Source organism: Triticum aestivum, chromosome 1B (genome assembly GCF_018294505.1).
Source record: "Triticum aestivum cultivar Chinese Spring chromosome 1B, IWGSC CS RefSeq v2.1, whole genome shotgun sequence".
Lineage (NCBI taxonomy): Eukaryota > Viridiplantae > Streptophyta > Magnoliopsida > Poales > Poaceae > Triticum > Triticum aestivum.
The window spans coordinates 472378533-472395205 of record NC_057795.1 but is presented as its reverse complement, the minus strand read 5'-3'; positions in this window follow the sequence as shown (position 1 = coordinate 472395205).

Here is a 16673-nt window from a genome sequence, read left to right as displayed (position 1 = left end):
TAACCCGGCCGGACTTGGCGGTTTATTTGAGGTCCCGCTGGCACTTGGCGATATTCATCTCATAACCTGCCCAGACCTGGCAATTTACCAGCAACCTGCCAGGACGTTGTAACTCACTGGTGACCCGGCGGACGGGTCAGAGGAGCGACAAGACCCGGTGGCCCGTCTGGCGGTTCATGAAGGCCGGTTCAACTATTGTGGGCCGGTTTAAGAGGAAAGGCATGAGGAATATTTACCTTACAAGGAGTTAAGACCAGGACTTGTATCCGGTTTGCATTAGAGATAGACTAGTCCTAATCCTAACAGGACTCCACATGTAACCCGCCCCTTCAAGATATATAAGGAGGGGCAGGGCTCCCCAAAGAGGGACAAGCTACAAGCAACAAGAAACAATTTCTAGGGCTAGACACAAAGAGGAGAGCCGGTTTACGGCGACTCCCTCGCGATGATAATGAGACCTAGCCTCAAACAGCATGTAGGGTTTTTACCGGATAATGTTTCCCAAGGCCCGAAGCTGTCTAAATCCCTGTCTTGTGTTGCATCTCTCGATTCCGCTCAACCCCTCTCAAGCTACCACATAGATGCGTTGGCCTCGCGACTAAGTCCTGACACTAAGGACATCTGCCGTGACAATTCCATGACAGTTGGCGCCCACCGTGGGGCTCTCGCACGGTGGTGTTGAGTCCTTGGAGGGATATTTTTAGGGATCGAGAAACTCGTGATGTGTTGGATTGAAAAGAGCCGGCGCAGAAAGATATACAAAGTCTCTGTGTCAAACAGTCGGAGCGACATACAAGATTGAGGTTAACAGAAATTAAGGTTTTGCGTTATGTACGCTGCCGACGATCTGTTCAAACCGCCGCTGGTCTAAGGGAGCGGTCAAAACACAAGTCGCCGAGACCGTCGCAGCTGGCTCCGTCGGCGTGTCAAAGTCAAGATTTGTTTTTCAGTACTGCTAGTACTACTTTCAAGTCGTAGAGCATCCATCATACCGTATCTACAAGTTCAGTCTCCACGTCATCACACAAAGGATCAACTGGATCTGTACTTCTCACGTGGGCTGAGAACTAGTTCGTTGAAGATCTCCATCTATTGCTGGGACACGAGTCACAAGGCCTGATCAGAGCAGATCCAAAAAAAAGAGCAGAAAACAGCCACGACCGGAAAACAGAGCAGCCACGACCCGGACTCTTTGCCCTCGCGCTTCTCAGGCGCCCGCTACTGAAGCTGTCAAGCTGCCCTGGCTTCCGTTCTGGGCCGCATGAGCTCCCCCCGTCGTCATGAGTCGCCACCGGCGCCGCCCTGTTTGGCCCCGGACTTGAAGCCACCGCCTCCGCGACCTTACCTCGCTTCCACCTATGCTAGTCTCTGCCGGCAGTCTGCTTATAAGCCGCTTCTGCCGGTTTGCCTCAGCTGCGGTGTTGAGTCACCGGCCTCTGGAGTCATTTCCGTCATCACCACGGCCGCGCCCTGAGCGGTCTACACGCGCCCCGCCGCTTTAAGTTGCCGGAGGGTTGAGCCGCCGCTTTACGCCCGTCCGCAACCTGTCTTGCTTCCACTATGGCAGTGCAGCTATGGCTGGTGCGCCGTCACTGCTCTGCTACTCGCCCGCGACCCCAACTCCTCCATGCGCGCGTAGTCCTTGTCTCCACCGCCACCTACCACGCGACTCGGCCACCCGCTCGTCATCCCCGTTTCCGATTGACTGTGCCTCTGCCAACCCATCGCCGGTTTGGCCGCACCTCTCCAACCCGTTGCCGGTTCGTCCGTGTCTCTCCAACCCGTCGCCGGTTTGGCCGTGCCTCTCCAACCTGTCGCCGGTTCGTCTGCGTCTCTCCAACTCGACACCGGTTCGGCCATGCCTCTCCGCACAGCCGCTGTGGCGGACGCACTTCAAACGACTCGCCGGGTCGTCCACACCATGCCTCTCCGCCACCGGTCACTTCTTACCTTTTGGGTCGCAGTGGCCGGGTCGCCGCTCAAGAGTCACTGGCCGCAGTGGTCAAACCGCCAAACGAGCGAGTCGCAGCTCTGTTGACTCACCGGGCTACACGGCGGGTTGTTGATTGTCGTTCGCCCCGCACCCTTGAGCCGGCCTCCGTCACCTCAAGCCGCTGCCCGGCCCTCCACCATCGCCGCCGCTGACTCGCCGTGGTTCACCCTTCCACTGCAGACTCGCTGAGCCGCTAGGAGCCTCACCAGTACCGGTCCGTCGGATGGACCGTCAGCCGCCGTCGTCCGACTGCTGAGCCGCACCGCGTTGAGTGGTCTCCGCCTGCAAGCCACTACTGCGCTCAACCCGTTTCCTGCCGTGGCCATGCCTTTCGCCCGCATTGCTCTGCCTCGGCCCTCGTGCTGCCTTTGACCCAGCCTGTTGCATCCATGAGCTACCCCTGCCTTTTCTGTGGTCGCAGGTGTTTTTTAGGGAATCCTAGAGAGAAGCTGCGTATGGTAGAACACAAGAGCAGAACCTACATCCTGGAGTGTTGTGGCATTAAGTCTGTGCTTCTGTCCTCGCTAGCAACAACAAAAGAGATCAGTATCATCATTGTTAATCTGGCTTCATTGCTATTTGGAGAACCAAACAAAAACAATACTAGTCAAATATAAGTCTCTTTCCATTAGAGCATTCCCGTGGAAAGGACGTGCATGCATGAAGGTCATTCTGCCAACTCAACCAGAGCACGAGTCCCAGCGATCTGTGTTAGCTGTCATAAGAAGATGCAAAAAAGCATTGTGGAGCACTACTAGTACTTTGTGAAAGAATTCTATGTACAGATCATCAGTCATTCAAAGACATCAGGATAATGATTTATTATAAAGGCCATTCTACACCAACACGACACGGCTGACTCGCCCGTCCGCGCGGCGTAATGCGCCTGCGATTGACTCGCCCCTTCACACCAGGCTTACAAGGCCACGGTCGATTTATCGGTTGTCCGAGCGAATCAGGTGCTATCCCTCCTATCCGCACGTACTTTATTTAAGAACAATTACTCTGGCCTATATCTTTTTATATAGGACAAGTGCTCACTATAAAAGTGATGCCCTACTATGGACGGCGCGCGCTAGCTGTTCTACACCGGCATCTGTGCATCACACTGATGAACCGGAACACAAACCGCCACCCCTGCAGTCCGGACTACATCAACAATGCCGCGGCCGACTCTCTTGTACGTGCTGGCTTATAACCCCGCGGTGGATATTAACTGGCCTGACATATCAGGTGAAGTCCATCCATTATATTTTTATATTAGATATTGCTTTCTTTAAAAACAGCAATTACTCCGGCTTGCAAAATTATCTAATGCAGGACCCTAAACCGCCATATTGGTGCAAAATTTAAAAGGCCGTCAGAAAATTTCTGGCTCACAGTGGTGCTTCCGGTCTATAATCCGGTTTAAGAGGAAACTATCTCTTGCAAAGCTCTGATGCTCTCAATATCCGGTTTAATGTCCAGTTCAAGAAGGATTTATCTCTTGCAATAAGTTAAAAATGTGCCAAAGAGGACCTGCTGCCATGATGCGCGATTCAAACATGGGTATCATGCCTTATTGGCTTATCATATTATTGATCACTTGGGGGCTTGGTCGTATCCGAACCATAGCCACGCCTCTTGATCGGCCTAGTGCCACAACATCACTAGGGGCTTGGTCGTGTCCGAACCAATGCAACACCTTTTGATAGGCGAAAGCCACCAGATCACTTGGGGACATGGTCAAGTCTGAACCAGTCACGCCTCTTGATCGGCCTAAGGCCATATAGTCACTTGAGGGCTTGGTCGAACCCGAACCATTGCCATGCCACTTGATCGGCATAATGCCACGGTTTCAGTTGGGGACCTGGCTGACTTGAACCATAGCTACACCTTATTGGGAGCTTGGTCGTGTCCGACCATGGTAACACCATCTGATCGGCTCAGTAAAGCCTCTTTTTGCAAATGGTCTTATCATTGCCTTTGCTTCCATATTTTTTCATAACTTTTATTTGATTTTTGTTGCGTTTTTAAACCGACATTGTTAATCCGTTTCAAACTGTCAATTACAAATTGGCGGAACACGGTCAAATCCTAATCCGGAGACTATCTGCCCGGTTTGATTTTATGTTACCATCTTATTATGGAGTAAATCGGTGTTCATTAACCCGGCTTGACTTTCAATTACAAATTGTCAGTATATGATCAAATCATAATCCAAAGACTATCCGCCCGGTCTGGTTTGACTACGAGTCGCCAGTATTATATATGGTTAAACCGGTGTTTATCACAATCCGGTACGGTTTTATCATAAACCGACACAGTATGAAAGGAGTTATCATTACTCAAGATTGGGGTTATCACCCTTACTACAAAAAGTTGGTAAACCAATGATGTGATTCAATGTCACAGGTATGATATATTTCATTGATTATTCTTAAGTGCAGCCTTGGTTATAAACCTGGGTTATATGTTGGGCATTATGACCCGTCCGGCGGTAAACCGCCAAGACACTTTAAACTTGTTGTATGCAGAGACAGGTTGAATAAAGCATGATGATAAATTATCCGGTGTTTATTAAACCGGCCTGGCTTTAAGATGATAAGTCGCCAGTATATGATGAGAAATTATCCGGTGTTTATTAAACCGACCTGGCTTTGGACTATAAGTTGCCAGTATATATTTGGATTGCGCCATTGGAATCATGCGCTTATATATGATTGGGGTTATATTATTCAAATAGCCCAACTTGGCTGAATTTTCATTATGATATTGAATGAATAAGGTTTTTCATACCAGATTATATCATCTTGAATAGCCAACATGGCTAGATTTTTATTATGGTTATCAATAACCAATATTATGATTGAGGTTTTCAAAGTCGCTTTAGCGCAATGGCTATTATTTCATCAATGGGTATGATTTATTCTACAATGGAGGGAATAGTCCCGGGTCGCTGCAGGCTTACAACCCGGCACTTGGGGGCTACATTATTTAAGTTTAGATTATATCAAATATGCAAGTCTCATGTCACTGCAAGCATGCACCATGACAATTGGGGGCTAATGCAAAGTAATTTTTTGCTCATATTATTGAAGACCCGACTCATCACATTATAATGAGTCGGCCCTTGGGGGCTACCAATTCCTCCTGTCAACAGTTGAAGGTACAAAGCTTTTTATTCATTATATTGAAGAGTCCACTACTCAGTTGGTAAAGCACAAGGCTCTTTACCTTGTGGACGTGGATTCAAGTCCCACGATGAGGGTTACATCATATTATGTTATTTTCATTGAAGTATATATTAAGTCCCAGCTTAATATTATCTTACCGAGCCGGCCCTTGGGGGCTACACATCATTGCTGAAATCTACATGATTATACCTACAAAGTCCCTGCTCATTATTGCATAATGACCCGGCCCTTGGGGGCTACGCTGGTTGAAGTTTTTATGAGTATAAGACAATTACAAGTCCCAGGTTGCTGCAAGCATGACAACCCGGCACTTAGGGGCTACATAGTATGGAGTATTCAGTTTTTACTAGTCACTGGGATGAACAACATGGATTTCTTTGAAAGTGGCAGTATTTATATTGAAGCAAAGTCTTAAGCCACCACTTTGTTCTGCTCAAAGACTTGGGGGCTACAGGTATTATATTATTATCGAAGAAATATTCTCAAAATTCTCTGATTGAGCAAACTAGGTTGACCCGGCGTCACCAATCATTATGACCCTGTGGCTGCAACCCGGCGTGATTAACAATCATGAACCGGTGTCTGCAACAATCATGACTCGAAATTATCAAGTTTTTATAACCCGACAGTCTTTGGCAATGATAAAATCGGCAAGTTTTGCATCTTCAAACCGGTTGAATATCAGATGAGTATTTCAAGATTCTTAAACCGGCGCTTTGGAAGCCGAATCAAGTGGATTATTCTTCACAATATTTTTTCTATAAGAAGCCAACATCAGCAATTTGAGTATGAAGCTGGTTATTGACCCGGATTTTCTAGAAGGAGGAAATGACAAAGGACTTAAGGACGATCATGTGCCGGTCTACAAGAATTCTTAACCCGGAGCACAACCTGCCAAATTTGTTCTAGTGCTTATTTTGCAGCATAAGTTTACCATGGATAAATCCAAGCTAAACTTGGGGGCTAATGTCGGGGATATACCCCACGGTGTAAACCGGCTGGAAGTTAACCCGGCCGGACTTGGCGGTTTATTTGAGGTCCCGCTGGCACTTGGCGATATTCATCTGGTAACCCGCCCAGACCTGGCAATTTACCAGCAACCCGCCAGGACGTTGTAACTCACTGGTGACCCGGCGGACGGGTCAGAGGAGCGACAAGACCCAGTGTCCGTCTGGCGGTTCATGAAGGCCGGTTCAACTATTGTGGGCCGGTTTAAGAGGAAAGGCATGAGGAATATTTACCTTACAAGGAGTTAAGACCAGGACTTGTATCCGGTTTGCATTAGAGATAGACTAGTCCTAATCCTAATAGGACTCCACATGTACCCCGCCCCTTCAAGATATATAAGGAGGGGCAGGGCTCCCCAAAGAGGGACAAGCTACAAGGAACAAGAAACAATTTCTAGGGCTAGACACAAAGAGGAGAGCCGGTTTACGGCGACTCCCTCGTGATGATAATGAGACCTAGCCTCAAACAACATGTAGGGTTTTTACCGGATGATGTTTCCCGGGGCCCGAAGCTGTCTAAATCCCTGTCTTGTGTTGCATCTCTCGATTCCGGTCAACCCCTCTCAAGCTACCACATAGATGCGTTGGCCTCGCGACTAATTCTTGACACTAAGGACATCTGCCGTGACAATTCCACGACAACTGGTTTATTTGGGGTGCCGTGGATTTGGCATTGACGATCGAGTATGCGGTCGAAACTGGACGGGCCCGGGTTGTTTCTTTTGAATGCCTTTTTCCACTGACCGGACTTGAAGCCACTAAATCCGGCATTGACGGCCGTGTCTTTAGTGTTATCGCCATTATTTCGACACTTGTGTCTGTTGCGTTGGGGTTTGCCATTGCTATCTCTAGCTTCGGAAGTGCCAGGTTTACTTGAGGTGTTGTTGCTACGAGCTAGCCAGCTATCCTCGCCCGTGCAAAAGTAGGTCATGAGCATCATGAGGGCTGCCGTGGTCTTCGGCTTCTCCTGGCCCAGGTGTCGGGCGAGCCATTCGTCATGGATGTTATGCTTAAAGGCCGCTAGGGCTTCGGCATCCAAACATTCGATGATCTAGTCCTTTTTAGTTAAGAACCGAGTCCAGAATTTCCTGGCTGACTCTCCGAGCTGTTAGATTATATGAGTTAAGTCATCGGCATCCAGAGGTCGGACATAAGTGCCCTGGAAGTTGTCAAGGAATGCATCTTCCAGGTTCTCCCAACTGCCGATGGAGTTTTCGGGAAGACTGTTCAACCAGTGCCATGCTGGTCCCTTGAGTTTTAGCGGGAGATACTTGATGGCATGGAGATCATTACCGCAGGCCATATGTATATGGAGAAGGAAGTCCTCGATCCATACCGCGGGATCTGTTGTCCCATCATATGATTCAATGTTTACGGGTTTAAGCCCTTGTAGGAATTCATGTTCCATTACTTCATCCGTGAAGCATAGGGGGTGTGCGGCGCCTCTTTGTCGGGCTATGTCGGGGCGCAGCTCGAAAAGGGCCGGTCTGCAGTAGTTGGCCCGGACAAGTGTGTATTTGTCATATCCGGCGTCGTGGCCGTTGTTGCGCATTGGGACACGCCCCTGCAATCTGTAGATTGATCTGGTTTGTCCTGCTCTATTCTCGAAGCGATACCACGGGTCATACGTGTTTCCCCGAGCTGTTGTGTTTCTGTTTGTTCAGCGAGGCAATGCGAGTTGATGTTCGGGCTGAGTTACTATTTTATCTCAGCCATGCAGAGGTCGGTCCGCCGCATTATGCGCTGGTAGGACTGGCTCGAGTGCCTCGTCATTGGATTGGGGTAGCAATTTGCGCTTCGGGTAACTTTCCGTTGGGCGTTCGAGTCCATACTCCTCGGCTGCCAGGACTTCCGTCCATCTATCAATGAGCAGATCTTGGTCAGCTTGAAGCTGCTGCTTCTTCTTCTTCAGGCTCTTTGTAGTGGCTACTTGTCGGCGCTTAAAACTGTCATGCTCGACGGGATCCTCCGGCACAATAAATTCTTCGTCGCCGAGGCTCACGTCGACCTTGGAGAGAGGCATGTAATTGTCTTCTGAGTCGTCGTTCACGGCCTATTCATCAGGGATGGCTTGCCCTCTTCCCGTTCAGCCTGTTCGAAACTTGCCTGGCAGGGTCTTATTTGTCTTCGGCGTTATCTGGGTTGCTACTGTCTCTGGTGCCGGTATAACTACTTTGTTATGGCGAGGTTTAGAGCGGCGCCGCTGACATCAGCGCTTTGGTTGCTTCTCAGGAGGCTGATCCTCAACTGGGTCCTTTTTGTCCTCGCCATTATCTTCTTTGGGTGTATCCAACACGTATATATCGTATGGGGAGGTGGCTGTCCGACACCCTGTGGGTGGTGGTTCATGTTCTTCTCCGGCATCGTCGTCCATACCGTCGATGTCCTCGGAGTCAAAATCAAGTATGTCGGTCAAATCATCGACAGTGGCTATCAAATGAGTGGTGGGTGGGTAACGAGGTTCTTCGTCGTCCATTTCCCACTCAAGCCGGACATAGTTCGGCCAAGAATCTCCTAACAAGGAGAGGGACTTTAATGAGTTTAACACATCTCCCAAGGGTGAGTGTTGGAAGATGTCCACGAAGCAGAAATCCAGGATCAGCGCCCAGTCAGATTCGATGGGCGCGGATACACGCGGTTCGGAGCTTATAACCAGAGACGAGTTCGTGGCTCCGATGACACATTCCTCGTTGGAGGTCAAATCTGTGTTCGGCTCTAGCGCCGCTGAGTCTGCCGCTTTCGTGGCGAGGTTGAGCTTCCCGTCCTCGGATGGCGCGCTTTGCTCCGGCTCCAGGGCCAGAGCGGTTACAAGTGCTATCCCCTGGGCATGATCCGATGACAGATCTAGGTCATGTTCATCGTGGCGGCAGGGTGCAGCTGTCATGACCTCGAATCCGTCAAAGATCAAGTCCCCGTAGATATCGGTGGTGTAGTTCAAGCTTCCAAACCTGAACTGTCGGCCAGGGGTGTAGTTGTCGATCTACTCCAGATGGCCAAACGAGTTGGCCCGCAGTGCAAAGCTCCCGAATATGAAAATATGTTCGAGGAGAAAAACATCACCCTAGACTGTGTTGTTGTGGATGATTGAAGGAGCCATCAAGCCTTATGGTGACGACACAACGGACCTTTCAATGAAAGCACCAATGTCGGTGCAAAACCGGCAGATTTCGGGTAGGGGGTCCCGAACTGGGCGTCTAAGGCTAATGGTAACAGGAGGCGGGGGACACAATGTTTACCCACGTTCGGGCCCTCTCGATGGAGGTAATACCCTACTTCCTACTTGATTGATCTTGATGATATGAGTATTACAAGAGTTGATCTACCACGAGATCAAAGAGGCCAAACCCTAGAAGGTAGCCTATGGTTATGACTGTCCCTGTCCTATGGACTATACCCTCCGGTTTATATAGACACGGAGGGGGCTAGGGTTACACAGAGTCGGTTACAAAGAAAGGAATCTTCATATCCGAATCGCCAAGCTTGCCTTCCATGCAAAGGAGAGTCCCACCCGGACACGGGACAAAGTCTTCTATCTTGTATCTTCATAGCCCAACAGTCCGGCATACGCATATAATCCGGCTGTCCGAGGACCCCTTAATCTCGGACTCCCTCACACAACACACGACGCAAGACACACGCTCAAACTATACGTTCACGCACCCTTTGTTAAGCACATGGATTGTTATGGGTATTAATCAATCTTATATGTGATAAGCAAAACATTGATGTTTGCAGCGGTCTTTATGAATCACAACGTATCGAACGGGCTATCAACATAGTAGGCTTATCTTCATGAAATAGATGACATCACACACAATGAACAATCATCGGTTTATCAAATGCCCGCTTCTGACTGCCCTGGCCCATCAAAAGTTCCTCTACTGTGCGCTACCTGCGTTGGGTCACTGACATGCAGGCCATGTACCCAAAGAGCCCACACATCAGTGGAAGAACGACGCGGTGTCGTACATCAGAGTTGAGGGCGCCTCTCGCTACATGCCCGGCTGAACACGCCTCCTTGCCGCATTCAAACGCCTCCATGAAACCCGCCCATGTGGAGGACTAGAAACCCACTCTGTACACACGTCTGTTCATGACCGGGCCTGCATTAAATGCTACACCGGCCGAGCTCCTCCCGTTCGCCGTCTATTTAATCTCCTATTTAAATGAGGCCAAACGACGGCCAAGAATTGCACACCTCCGCCGCTCCCCTATCTCCTCCTTCGCCATTTTGTCCACTCTTACTATGGCTTCCGAAGAGTAGTTATTGAAGGAAATATGCCCTAGAGGCAATAATAAAGTTATAATTTATTTCCTTATTGCATGATAAATGTTTATTATTCATGCTAGAATTGTATAAACAGGAAACATAATACATGTGTGAATACATAGACAATATAGTGTCACTAGTATGCCTCTACTTGACTAGCTCGTTAATCAAAGATGGTTAAGGTTTCCTAACCATAGACATGAGTTGTCATTTGATAAACGGGATAACATCATTAGGAGAATGATGTGATTGACTTGACCCATTCCGTTAGCTTAGCACTTGATCATTTTAGCTTACTCCTATTGCTTTCTTCATAAATTATACATGTTCCTATGACTATGAGATTATGCAACTCCTGATTACCGGAGGAACACTTTCTGTGCTACCAAACATCACAATGTAACTGGGTGATTATAAAGGTGCTCTACTGGTGTTTCCAATGGTACTTGTTGATTTGGCATTAATCGAGATTAGGATTTATGACTCCGATTGTCGGAGAGGTATCTCTGGGCCCTCTCGGTAATGCACATCACTATAAGCCTTGCAAGCAATGTAACTAATGAGTTAGTTGTGGGATTATGCATTACGGAATGAGTAAACAGACTTGCCGGTAACGAGATTCAACTAGGTATTGAGATACCGGAGATCGAATCTCGGGCAAGTAACATACTGATGACAAAGGGAACAACGTATGTTGTTATGCGGTTTGATCGATAAAGATCTTCGAAGAATATGTAGGAGCCAATATGAGCATCCAGGTTCCGCTATTAATTATTGACTGGAGACGTATCTCGGTCATGTCTACATAGTTCTCGAACCCGTAGGGTCCGCACGCTTAACGTTCGGTGACGATCGGTATTATGAGTTTATGTGTTTTGATGTACCGAAGGTAGTTTGGAGTCCCGGATATGATCACGGACATGACGTGGAGTCTCGAGATGGTCGGGACATAAAGATCGATATATTGGATGACTATGTTTCGACTTCGGAAGTGTTCCGGACAAGTTCGGGCATATATCGGAGTACCGGGGGTTACCGGAACCCCCCGGGGAGTATAATGGGCCATAGTGGAGAAGAGGAGGGGCGGCCAAGGCAGGGCCGCGCTCCCCCTCCCCCTCTGGTCTGACTTGGACAAGGAGGGGGGCAGCGCCCCCTTTCCTTCCCTCCTCTCTCCTCCTTTCCCCTTCTCCTACTCCTACTAGGAAAGGAGGAGTCCTACTCCTGGTGGGAGTAGGATTTCCCCCTTGGTGCGCCCTCCTCCTGGCCAGCCGCCTCCCACTAGCTCCTTTATATACGGAGGTGGGGGGGCACCCCATGACACACAAGTTGATCATTGATCTTTAGCCGTGTGTGGTGCCCCCCTCCACCATAATCCACCTCGGTCATATCGTAGCAATGCTTAGGCGAAGCCCTGCGTCAGTAGCTTCATCAACACCGTCATCATGCCGTCATGCTGACGGAACTCTCCCTCTAAGCTCTACTTGATCATGAGTTCATGGGATGTCACCGAGCTGAACATGTGCAGATCACGGAGGTGTCGTACGTTCGGTACTAGGATTGGTCGATCGTGAAGACGTACGACTACATCAACCGCGTTGTCATAACGCTTCCTCTTACGGTCTACGAGGGTACATGGATGACACTCTCCCCTCTCGTTGCTATGCATCACCATGATCTTGCGTGTGCGTAGGAATTTTTTTGAAATTACTATGTTCCCTAATAGTGGCATCCGAGCCAGGTTTATGCGTAGATGTTATATGCACGAGTAGAACACAAGTGAGTTGTGGGCGATACAAGTCATACGGCTTACCAGCATGTCATACTTTGATTCGGCGGTATTGTTGGATGAAGCGGCTCGGACCGACATTACGTGTACGCTTATGCGAGACTGGTTCTACCGACGTGCTTTGCACATAGGTGGTTGGCGGGTGACAGTTTCTCCAACTTTAGTTGAATCGAGTGTGGCTACGCCCGGTCCTTGTTGAAGGTTAAAACAGCAATAACTTGACGAAATATCAATGTGGTTTTGATGCGTAGGTAAGAACGGTTCTTGCTCAGCCCGTAGCAGCCATGTAAAACTTGCAACAACAAAGTAAAGGACGTCTAACTTGTTTTTGCAGGGCATGTTGTGATGTGATATGTTCAAGACATGATGCTAAACTTTATTGTATGAGATGATCATGTTTTGTAACAGAGTTATCGGCAACTGGCAGGAGCCATATGGTTGTCGCTTTATTGTATGCAATGCAATCGCCCTGTAATTTCTTTACTTTATCACTAAGCGGTAGCGATAGTCATAGAAGCAATAGTTGGCGAGACGACAACGATGCTACGATGGAGATCAAGGTGTCACACCGGTGACGATGGTGATCATGACGGTGCTTTGGAGATGGAGATCAAAGGCACAAGATGATGATGGCCATATCATATCACTTATATTGATTGCATGTGATGTTTATCCTTTATGCATCTTATTTTGTCTTGATTGACGGTAGCATTATAAGATGATCTCTCACTAAATTTCAAGGTATAGGTGTTCTCCCTAAGTATGCACCATTGCCAAAGTTTGTCGTGCCGAGACACCACATGATGGTCGGGTGTGATAAGCTCTACGTTCACATACAACGGGTGCAAGCCAGTTTTGCACACGCAGAAATACTCGGGTTAAACTTGACGAGCCTAGCATATGGAGATATGGCCTCGAAACACTGAGACCGAAAGGTCGAGCATGAATCATATAGAAGATATGATCAACATAGTGATGTTCACCATTGAAAACTACTCCATTTCACATGATGATCGGAACTGGTTTAGTTGATTTGGTTCATGTGACCACTTAAATGATTAGAGGGATGTCTGTCCAAGTGGGAGTTCTTAAGTAATTTGATTAATTGAACTTTAATTTATCATGAACTTAGTACATGATAGTATTTTGCTTGTCTATGTTGTTGTAGATAGATGTCCTGTGCTGTTGTTCCGTTGAATTTTATTGCGTTCCTTGAGAAAGCTAAGTTGAAAGATAGTGGTAGCAATTACACAGACTGGGTCCGTAACTTGAGGATTATCCTCATTGCTGCACAGAAGAATTACTTCCTGGAAGCACCGCTAGGTGCAAGACCCACTACAGGAGCAACGCCGGACGTTGTGAACGTCTGGCAGAGCAAAGCTGATGACTACTCGATAGTTCAGCGTGCCATGCTTTACGACTTTGAACCGGGACTTCAACAATGTTTTGAACGTCATGGAGCATATGATATGTTCCAGGAGTTGAAGTTAATATTTCAAGCAAATGCCCGGATTGAGAGATATGAAGTCTCCAATAAGTTCTATAGCTACAAGATGGAGGAGAATAGTTCTGTCAGCGAACATATACTCAAAATGTCTGGGTATAATAATCACTTGATTCAACTGGGAGTTAATCTTCCTAATGATAGTGTCATTGACAGAATTCTCCAATCACTGCCACCAAGCTACAAGAGCTTCATGATGAACTATAATATGCAAGGGATGGAAAATACAATTCCCAAGCTCTTCGTGATGCTAAAAGATGTGGAGGTAGAAATCAAGAAGGAGCATCAAGTGTTGATGGTCAAGAAGAGCACCAGTTTCAAGAAAAAGGGTAAAGGGAAGAAGAAGGGGAACTTCAAGAAGAACAGCAAACAAGTTGCTGCTCAGGAGAAGAAACCCAAGTCTGGACCTAAGCCTGAGGCTAAGTGCTTCTACTGCAAAGGGACTGGTCACTTGAAGCGGAACTACCCCAAGTATTTGGCGGATGAAAAGGATGGCAAGGTGAACAAAGGTATATGTGATATACATGTTATTGATGTGTACCTTACTAAATCTCGCAGTAGAACCTGGGTATTTGATACTAGTTCTGTTGCTAACATTTGCAACTCGAAACAGGGACTACGGATTAAGCGAAGATTGGCTAAGGACGAGGTGACGATGCGTGTGGGAAATGGTTCCAAAGTCGATGTGATCGTTGCCTGCATGCTACCTCTACATCTACTTTCAGGATTAGTTTTAGACCTGAATAATTGTTATTTGGTGCAGCGTTAAGCATGAACATTATATCTCTATCTTGTTTGATGCGAGACGGTTATTCATTTAAATCTGAGAATAATGGTTGTTCTATTGTTATGAGTAATACCTTTTATGGTCATGCACCCTTAAAGAGTAGTCTATTTTTGTTGAATCTCGATTGTAGTGATACAAATATTCATAATGTTGAATCCAAAAGATGCAGAGTTAATAGTGATAGTGCAACTTATTTGTGGCACTGCCATTTAGGTCATATTGGTGTAAAGCGCATGAAGAAACTCCATACTTATGGACTTTTGGAATCACTTGATTATGAATCACTTGGTACTTGTGAACCATGCCTCATGGGAAAGATGACTAAAACGCCGTTCTCCGGAACAATGGAGTGAGCAAGAGATTTGTGGAAATCACACATACTGATGTATGTGGTCCGATGAATATTGAGGCTCGCGGCGGCATCGTTATTTTCTCACCTTCATAGATGATTTGAGCAGATATGGGTATATCTACTTAATGAAACATAAGTCAGAAACATTTGAAAAGTTCAAAGAATTTCAGAGTGAAGTTGAAAATCATTGTAACAAGAAAATAAAGTTTCTACGATCTGATCGTGGAGGAGAATATTTGAGTTATGAGTTTGGTCTTCATTTGAAACAATGCGGAATAGTTTTGCAACTCACGCTACTCGGAACACCACAACGTAATGGTATGTCCAAATGTCGTAATCGTACTTTACTAGATATGGTATGATCTACGATGTCTATTACTGATTTACTGCTATCATTTTGGGGTTATGCTTTAGAGACGGCTGCATTCACATTAAATAGGGCACCATCTAAATCCGTTGATGTGACGCCTTATGAACTATGGTTTGGCAAGAAACCAAAGTTGTCGTTTCTTAAAGTTTGGGGTTGTGATGCTTATGTGAAAAACCTTCAACCTGATAAGCTCGAACCCAAATCGGAGAAATGTGTCTTCATAGGATACCCAAAGGAGACAGTTGGGTACACCTTCGATCACAGATCTGAAGGCAAAACATTCGTTGCTAAGAATGGATCCTTTCTAGAGAAAGAGTTTCTCTCGAAAGAAGTGAATGGGAGGAAAGTAGAACTTGATGAGGTAACTGTACCTGCTCCCTTATTGGAAATTAGCTCATCACAGAAACCGGTTGTGTGACACATACAGCAATTAGTGAGGAAGCTAATGATATTGATCAAGAAACTTCAGATCAAGTTACTACCGAACCTCGCAAGTCAAACAGAATAAGATCTGCACTAGAGTGGTACGGTAATCCTATTTTGGAAGTCAAGTTACTTGACCATGGCGAACCTATGAACTATGAGGAAGCGATGATGAGCCCAGATTCTGCAAAATGGCTTGAGGCCATGAAATCTGAGATGGGATCCATGTATGAGAACAAAGTGTGGACTTTGGTTGACTTGCCCAATGATCGACAAGCCATCGAGAATAAATGGATCTTCAAGAAGAAGACAGGCGTTGACGGTAATGTTACTATCTACAAAGCTCGACTTGTTGCGAAAGGTTTTCGACAAGTTCAAGGGGTTGACTATGATGAGACTTTCTCACCCATAGCGATGCTTAAGTCTTTCTGAATCATGTTAGCAATTACCGCATTTTATGATTATGAAATTTGGCAAATGGATGTCAAAACTGCATTCCTGAATGGATTTCTGGAAGAAGAGTTGTATATGATGCAACTAGGAGGTTTTGTCGATCAAAAAGGTGCTAACAAAGTGTGCAAGCTCCAACGATCCATTTATGGACTGGTGCAAGCCTCTCAGAGTTGGAATAAACGTTTCGATAGTGTAATCAAAGCATATGTTTTTATATAGACTTTTGGAGAAGCCTGTATTTACAAGAAAGGGAGTGGGAGCTTTGTAGCATTTCTAATATTATATGTGGATGACATATTGTTGATTGGAAATGATATAGAATTTCTGGATGGAATAAAAGGATACTTGAATAAGAGTTTTTCAATGAAAGACCTCTGTGAAGCTGCTTATATATTGGGCATCAAGATCTATAGAGATAGATCAAGACGCTTAATTGGACTTTCACAAAGCACATACCTTGATAAAGTTTTGAAAAAGTTCAAAATGGATCAAGCAAAGAAAGGATTCTTGCCTGTGTTACAAGGTGTGAAGTTGAGTCAGACTCAATGTCCG